The 9207-nt window shown below is 37.6% G+C and overlaps 1 pseudogene; it reads right to left on the reverse strand.

The window, feature by feature from the left end:
- Window positions 1-4493: 4493 nt before the first annotated feature.
- LOC129562647 (ubiquitin-like-conjugating enzyme ATG3 pseudogene) lies at window positions 4494-5649 on the reverse strand (annotated as a pseudogene).
- Between the last annotated feature and the right edge of the window lie 3558 nt (window positions 5650-9207).

Here is a 9207-nt window from a genome sequence, read left to right on the forward strand (position 1 = left end):
GTCAGGAGAGTGATTCCACGTTGGCACTTATAATCTGTGCTTTTGGTAACTTTGAATTCTCTGTCACTCTTTAAAAGGCTCTAAAAAAAGATTACAGTCTTAATAGGTCATTGGACCAAGTCAATAACTTCCTGGCTCCTTCTTCAGAAAGGAGAAATGTTGGGAAACAAAAGTCATTGAAGTATTCATGCCTTTCCACTTATAAAATGGGGAAAATGAGCTTGGGCCAACTTCTTAGGATCTAGGATCAAAGTGGTCGGCAATGCCATGGATTCTTCTTTATTTTGTTTTTGTCGATTTGGTCCCTCAATCTTCATGTTCCCCTTGGAGCCTAAAAGGGGCTGGGTTATCCTAAGCAGCTCCCTGCATCTACCTCTTGGGCCTTTTCCCTGGGGTCATTATTGTGGAGTTGCTCATCTTATGTATAGCTCTACTCCCTAACACATCATAGTCCTTAGCTGAAATTTTTAAAAAGAAATCTTCCTTTTCAAAAGATGTGTGGTGGATGAACTTTTCCCCATAGAAATAACAAGCAATTCTAAATTTCTAGTGTAATTTTCAAAGAGTATTAACAAGTATTAATAGTAAACGTCCTACAACTGCAGAAACATGATGGTTGTAGACAATAGTGAAGCCAGGGATCAATGTGCTTATCTCTAGAGTACCTTCCTGCTCAAAGTCTTAAATTCACCTTCCAAAGGCTGTCTCTATTTCTTGGGTTCCGATGTCAGCTGTACATCTTTGATACTGTCATAGGAAATTGCATTACAGGAAGAGGGAAAGAAAAGGTTGTTACTGATTAGCTCATTGTTTCTTAACCTCAGTCAAACTTTGATCTTAGCACACCAGAGGAGAGGAAAATAAACTTACAACAGCAGAAGCTCTTCAACATTTGAAAGGAAAAGCACTAAAGTTGATCCTTCCACCTTGACTCATCCCGTGTCCCACATATTTGCTTCATTTCCTGGCAGAGCATAAAATTGTCTTTCACTGGAACCTTTCATCTGAGTAAGTCAGAATTCTCTACATAAACAAGTTTCCCAAGTCTTATTCTGTGCCTTCACAGAGTATGATCATTTATGAGCCAATTGGATAACACTTTGTTATCTTCAACCAACAAAAATGACTTCATCTCCATAAGATGGTTGATATAATCAGTTCCAATTTTTCAAGTCTTCTCCAACTTTTCTTTCCCAAATTTGTCTCCCATTACAAAAAGTATCCAAAAGTAAAACTCTGACTTAAAAATTTTTTTTTTCCTCTATGAGCTTATGAATTTATAGAAGTTTTATGTGTCCATTGGTCCCTGAGGCTTTCCTTTCTATCTTCATTCCACTGTGATTTGGGCAGAATCTTTACCTATACAGGGTCTAAAAAACAGCAGGTACTGAAAATATATCCGTTGAGTGAATATGCATCATCATATGATATTTTAAAGCAATAAGGAGCTGGCATTTTTCAGAGATACTTATTAGTCTTGGGTAATTGCTTGTATGAATCAGCTTGGCAAGCATTTATTACAAGTCTTATGTTTCTTATGTTTCCAGAGAAGAAAAATAAACAGAAACTAAAGCTTTATATACTGATAATTTATTTTTACTTTTAGAGCTATTTTCGTCTGTTACCCCCTCGCAGAATTTAGGGGACTTGTTTTTTTTTGCGCCACAGAAAAATGTGGTGCAAGTTATGTGTTCTGACTTTTTTTTCATGGAGACAATAACAACAGGCAAATGTTTGTATTCTGATCAGTCCTTTTTGAGGCCTACACGAGATCTCTCCCATCCACTCCTAGTGGATAAAAATAATCAGAACTCAAGGTATTGGCAACAACCTGGGCTTTGTTAGCAGTTGACCTTTCTTCCATGTGATCCAGTGGAAAAGAAATTTTTTACATAAGAACAAAAGACTCTAGAACAGTGAATATTCATCTTGTTATGAGCACTCCTTTGGTTTTCCTGATAGTATATGGAGTTAAAAAATTTGACAATTTATAAAACTGAGGGGAAATGTTAAAGTCTCCTTCTGATGACTTAAGAGTATGACCACTGGAAGTCCTCATGTTTCTTTAGCTTTTTATTTTTCTGACTTTAAGCAGAAAGAGGTTTAAAATCAGTTACTTGTAAAATGAAAATAATGATGAGTGTTGTAGAGCAATGTAAGTGGTTGGAGAACTGTGCATCCTAGATTATACTGAAAAGTGTGGTACAGATAATCAGTAGAGTAGAAGGATGAGAAGAGTGCTGCTGTGGTATTAGATAAAGGCTTCACAGAGGTGGTACCTGAGAGTCAGTGAAGTCTGGTGAGATTTGACATTAATAAATCAGGGAGAAACCATAAATCCTTTCAAAACCATAAAATAGCCATAAAATAACATTGCAAAACCAACACAATGGTAAACATGTTGAACTTAACCTTGAGATGAGTTTTTCACCTGGGGAAGATTTGTTGGTATGAAACATTTATATCTGGGTAGCAGAAAACTCATCCTACTAATTCCCTTGGAACATATCAAATATTTCTTCCCAAATCCCATCAGATCAAAGTTTTTTGGGTGTTTCTTTTAGGGCCAACTGAATTGATTTGTAGCTGGTACTTGTTAGAAAATCAAGGGTGAAGATGACTTACTATGTAGACCAGATTAAATTCTTATAGATCCTAATATTTACAGTAAGAATCAGAACTATTGATTTAATCCTTATATAGACCATCTTCATGTTGCCTTAAATAAATAGAAGACCCAGATGTTTCCCAGGAAGAAAAAGAATTAAAAGAGAAAATGAAGCAAGTTTTGCTTCACCCCTCAGTTTTTATTGTCCTTATTGAAAGCCATGCCCATTGGCCCTTTCATGGAAATCTTTACAAAGTATACTGAGTGGGGACTTAAGTTATTTCAGTCCCACCAACTTCTCTTAGTAATTTAACCTATAGTCATTTGAGTCTGTCTTATATAAAATGTAAATTGTATGATAACTTCTTTCATCTCTATTCATATCTTAAATCTTCAGAATCTTGGCTAAGGGACTCTGTATTATGTAAAACAAAGTATAATTGAATCATATGATTTCTGGAGGGGAGTTCAAGATAATTTCCTATTTTTAACAATGCTCATCTTTCAGAGGCATGTGACAGGCCATTCAGCAGAGTACTTTGACAAGTTTGATTGCAAATGCAGCGTTTTATTTTAAGGAAGCAACAACAAACAGCTGGATTTTTTGGTCATTTTTGTCAAAAGAAATTGAAATTTTGCCCCATTTGAGGCTTCGTGTAGAAAGTAAACTATGAAGTTGGAAGCTTAAACTTGCAGTAGTGCTATTTTCAGACCTGAGTAAAACCACAAGGGGAAATTCCCAAGTCCTTTTCCCAACTGATCAATTGGCTTTCATTTCCCATGGTGTAAGAAGGAAACAGTTTAACATGCTAAGGAGTAACATGAATGTTCCATAATGTTCCTGTTTCATGTGCTACCATCATCTAGGATTCTGACTCATTTGAACATTGTCCAGGTTACTGGGAAGATAGCTTTCTTACTTTATTGTTTTTCAGATGTCTTCTGTAACCAGAAGTGCTCCAGGTACAGCACTTCCATTCATGGACTGGGCAGCGTCATTAGACCATGCCAGCCTGGTACTTTAGTAGAGCCCATCAAAGCCACCAGTTTCAAGGTAAAGAAACTAACTGCCAACTTGTTTCAATCCATCACCTTTTTTTATTGGTGTATAATTTTTCAACTGTTGTGTTAGTTTCTTCTGTACCCATCACCTTGTTGAATCCAATTGCCACATTTGTCCTTGTTTTTTCTTTTGTCCAGAATATCACAGACTAACTGTATAAGACCTCCTGTTTCTTCATGGCCTTCTTCAAGGCTCATTCTTACTCAGTATGTGTCCTAATCACAGTAAATTTAATACCAGCTGCTTTATTTAAACTCAGTGTATTTTTTAAAATCCATTGATGCACATAGGCTACTGTGTATTTATTAAATCTCATAATATATCTACTTAATTTTTCATTATTTCTAAAATATTTATTGGCTATTAATGTAGCACTGTCCCAATCCAATGGACTATATTGTCTAGTAAAATTTCTGGATGAAGCTATCAATAATGAGAAAGTGATGTACATACTTCTATAGGGAGCTGAGGTAACCCAAGGAAAGGGCATATAAAACAGATTGGGGACTCAGGGAAACATTTTGGCAGAGAGTCTCCCAGTAAGACAAATAAATATGGGAAAGAGGAAGGGCATTTCAGAAGACAGAACAGAATGGACAAAGGCATAGAAATGTTTGAAGGTATAGCATGTATTCAGAGAAAGGTAGGTTGTTTGGTGTGACTAAAGTCAGGTGGGAATTTGGGGAGATAATGGGATACAAAGAGAGTCAAGCTGTTCTAAGAAGCTTGTACTTTTTTTGGCAATTGAGAATACTTGAAGGGTTCTAAGCGGAAGAGTGATGTTATTTTTTTTTCTCTTTACACTCATTTTTATTAAACAAATAAGGCTGGTAGTGGAACTTTTTTTTATTTAATGCATAAACATAAGTCTCTTTACTAGAGAAATTGTGCATATTGGTGAATATGGTCAATGGTCACATCTATGGGTTAATTCCTTAAAAATCAGAACCAATAATTAGGATAGATTCTATGCTCTCTTTGTTACATTGTGAAGTGTCTTGTGTAGTCATATTCTATTGTTGGAATGACAGCCTGTACAAATTTCAAGAAAATTAGAAGATACATATGAACACCAAGTTCTCCCCCTCCTTCTGCAACAGTCTCAATGATTTTCTTCATCACCTCAGCATGCCTGCATGGGTGAACTGAACACATAGGAGACGGTGGGAGATGAGGGTGATTTTCAATGGTCACTGTTTTCTTCACATGATCTTGACTGATGTCTTCGTACATGTGCTCAACTGTTAAAGGCTGCCGTTGCTCATCATAGCCGAACAGTCATAGTCTTGGTGTCTGGTAATATTTATCATATGTGATGTAAAGGTCATAAATTCTGGTTTGCAAAATAGCATCTTCACCTCCAGCATCAGTTTTAGCTTTACAAGCTTCTACTATTTTCCTTGTATCTAGAGTAGCCTCATCTGTTTCCAACAATCCACTCTCTTCATATTCTTCCATATCTGCAGCTTCTCCTTCATCTTCCTCTTCCTCCTCCTCACATAAAGCTGGGCAATCTTGGAGTTTTACACTGTCCTTGCTTTCCAGTGTAATCTCCTTAACTGCTTCGGTTATTCCTCCAATACCTGTATTATGATAAGTATCTACCCATCCCCCATCGCCATCATCTTCTTCAATGATAGCTTCCAATTCATCTGAATATTCCATCTGTTTACACCGCTTGTAGCATGGAACATTTTTGGTGACCAAAAATTGTTTGCCTGATGGTAGGTAAGCCTTCGCTTTCAATTCTTCCCCTGTAGCCCATTGCCATGTTGGACAGTGGTGGACTAAGTGATCTTCAGCTGCCACAAACTCTTCTGGGGTGATAACTCCTGTTTCCTTAAACTTTGATTCCTTGAGGACCGGGGTCAGGTACTCAGCCACTTCCAGTGCCTTTCCCTTCACCGTGTTAATCACATTCTGCATCCTGGGGCCGGAGGGGCGGCCTGCCCCGCGAAGGAGTGGAAAGGGCAGCCAGGGCAGGAAGAGAGTCAGGAAACGTCCCGGCTGCCACCCATCCGCCTCAGCACCCGGCCGGCGGCACGTGAGGGGATGGGTCCAAGAGTGATGTTATTATAGTTGGATGATAGAGCTACTGTATTAGCTACGGTATTATAAAATGGTTTAGAGAGCAATGAGATTGACAGAAAACTACTCAAGCAGATAAGACTAAAATTGATAAGGACTTCATCTAGGAAAAGGATTAATTCAGGGAAAATCAAAGTGATAAAACAGATTGCTAAAACTTTAGCTGTTTACAGTAAGCGAATGTAGGGGTTCTTGAATGACTCAAGTTTTCTGGCTTTTATCATTGACTCAAACATATTGCATGAAAATAAACAGAGAATAAAGAATGAAGAGCAGAAGAGATGAAGGAGGAGCAGAAAGTATGGGAAGGGGGTTTTAAAAATGAGTTCAGTCTTGAACATGTGCCTTTTGACGTCGGTTTTTAATATCAAATAGGACATTAAAAGTAAATCTCAAGAGAGAAGTTTGACTAGAGCTTTATATTTGTGACTTATTGGCAGAGAAGCAAAATTAAAACCATTAAATTGAATAAAGTTGCTCAGAGAATATAACGTGAGACATGGCCAATGACAGACTTCTGCAAATGCCACCATGTAAGCTGTAGACAGAGGAAAAGGGTGACAGAAGAGAATCAAAGGTGGTTGGAGAGGCAGATAGAAAGTTGAATGACAGCAGTGTTCAAAACTCCAGAGAAGGGAATTAGATAATAGCTTTAGTTTCCAGGATTGCCATTAACAATTACAGCAAACTTAAAATGATAGAAATTTATACTTTAAGAATTCTGAAAGCTAGAGATCTGAAATCAAGATATAGGCAGGGCCATGTTTCTTCTGCTGGCTCTTGGAAAGAATCCTTCCTTGCCTCTCTTCTAGTGGCTCCTCGGCAGTCCTTAGTGTTTCTTGTCGCTGCATCACTCCAGTCTCCACTGGCTTTGCATGGCCTTCTTCCCTTTGTGCATGCCTGTGTCTTCTTCTCTTCTTATGAGGACATCAGTCATTGGATTTAGAGCCCACCCTAGTCCAATATAGCCTCATCTCCATCCTTAATTAATTACATCAGCAATGAATCTGTTTCCAAATAAGGTCACAGGTAGACATGAATTTGGGGGGACACTATTTAACTTGCTACAATAGTCAGTGACTATTATGACCTTCACACATCTATAAGCTTCCCTATCCTCAGCAGAAACATGGCTTCTCTCTGGAAATTTCTCAGATTTCCCAAGGAGATGAATTTATAGAAAAAAAAGAGAGAGAAAGAAATAGATTCTAAGAGAGAGAAAGCAAAGCTGATGCTTCTCCTTTACCAGTTTTCTTCCTTGTACGTATGGTCAGTTGTGTCCCCCTCTTTGTGACTCTACAGACTATTGTCCACCAGGGTCCTTGTCCATGGAATTTTCCAGGAAAGAATACTAGAGTGTGTTGCCATTTCCTTCCTTAGGGATCTTCCCGATCCAAGGATCAAACAGTCATCTTCTTCATCTACTCCATTGGCAGGCAGATTCTTTACCCTGCACCGCCTGGAAAAACCCTTTCTTCTTAGGGCACTTTTAAGTTCTCCCTTCTTCTGTGGAGCAGGAACTGTGCATTGAAAATCATCTGAATATTCTGCTATTATTCCTCACAATATGAAGACTGCTATTATTCCTCACAATATGAAGACAGGCCAAGAAATGTAAATCATACTTAGATCTTTACAGCTCAGCAAGACAGAGGAGTGAAGAGTTGTGTGGTTGTTGGGTTGGGGCCCTGGTGGTCATACTTCCATGTGATTTCCCCTGGGTGTGATGTCAAGATCGTCCTTTTAAATCCCTTTGGTCACTTTGTGGTTTGCCTTTAAATTATTATAGTGATATAGCTCTCATCAATTCAAAACACAGAAAAGAAGTTATTTCCCAGTATTGAAGTAAGGTTAAATGCATGACTTGTTATACAACCAAAAATAAACTTGTCCAAAACTAGACAACTCCCATAGTACACAGATAATTGTAAAGAACTAATCCAAAATTAGAAAGTAAAAATTTTAGGGCTGATTATATTCTCCAGGTAAGTATTTGCATGTAGGTTGCAACACCTATTTGGAAAAAAGGGATGGAGGCACTTAACAGTTATATTTTAGCAGAGAGAGAAAACTGATAAGTTTTTGCTACTTTAGTAAACATCAAGACTGCGAGAATCTTTCTTTACTGTACATGTGAAGTGAAAATGAAGTCTCTCAGTCTTGTACGACTCTTTGCAACCACATGGACAGTGGTCTACCAGGCTTCTCCATCCATGGGATTTTTCAGGCAACAATACTGAAGTGGGTTGCCATTTCTTTCTCCAGGGGATCTTCCCAACCCAGGGATTGAACCCAGGCTTCCCACATTGCAGGCAGATGCTTTACCCTCTGAGCTACCAGGGAAGCCCTACTGTATATGTACCACTACCCAATAAAAATCCAATAGCAAGTCAAATCAGTAGGATTAGACCTAAGAATTATTGGAATCAAACCATCATTTCTTTGCATCTGCTCTTCAGTATATATTAAGAGCAATGGTGACCAAAATATGTGAACAAGCATGAATTTCATGGCCATTACTATGCGTTGGCTGGATCATGAAGGTAACTTTGACTTGATAATGCTGTTGCAAAATTTTTCGTGATGGTTTAAGTCAAAAGATGTTCATCTGTCAAAGAACCATCATTATTATTGTCACTTATCCTCACCATCCCACCCATTCTTACACATTTTTTTTTTTGCACTGATATTATTTACTATTAAGAGAGTGGAAAATCCCATCATGGACCAAGCATAAAGGAATATTGCTACTCACCTTCCAGAGGAACTCATTACATTTCAGCTTCAAAGGCAACATCACCACATGATTTTAGGAAATGTAGACTTTTTCATAAGAACAAATTATGTTACATAGTTAACCACACCGTCTAAAACAGGGTTTTCAGAGTTTGTCAAAGGTGTCTAAATCATATTATAAATGAATACTTAACTTTGTAAGCAATATACTTTTTCCAAAGAAAGCATCTATTTTATTTTAATTTATGATGATGATTATTAATTTAAGTGATTAGGCAATTGCTTAATTTAAATTGCCCAAAAACTGTATGACAGTTATAATTGTTCTTTCCTGGCTAGCACTTGGTATTGGCAAATTTTAAAATTTAGACAGTCTATTTCATAGTGGTTTTAATCTACATTCCCCTATTGAGTAATGATGTTGAGAACATTTTCATGTTTTTATTGGTCATCTGCATATTTTGCTTTTCTCCTCTATTTTGTATTATTGTGTTTCTTAATTGAAGTATAGTGAGTTTGAGTGTACTCCGGGAGTTGGTGATGGACAGGGAGGCCTGGCGTGCTGTGATTCATGGGGTCGCGGAGAGTCGGACACGACTGAGCGACTGAACTGAACTGAACTGAGTTGATTTACAATACAATATTAATTTCAGGTGTACAACATAGTGATTTTATCTTTTAACAGATTATAAATATATCCATTCAAAGTTAT

The sequence above is a fragment of the Moschus berezovskii genome, chromosome 9 (assembly GCF_049115385.1).
Source record: "Moschus berezovskii isolate FMDL1 chromosome 9, NW_MosBer_1.0, whole genome shotgun sequence".
In the NCBI taxonomy this organism is placed as follows: domain Eukaryota; kingdom Metazoa; phylum Chordata; class Mammalia; order Artiodactyla; family Moschidae; genus Moschus; species Moschus berezovskii.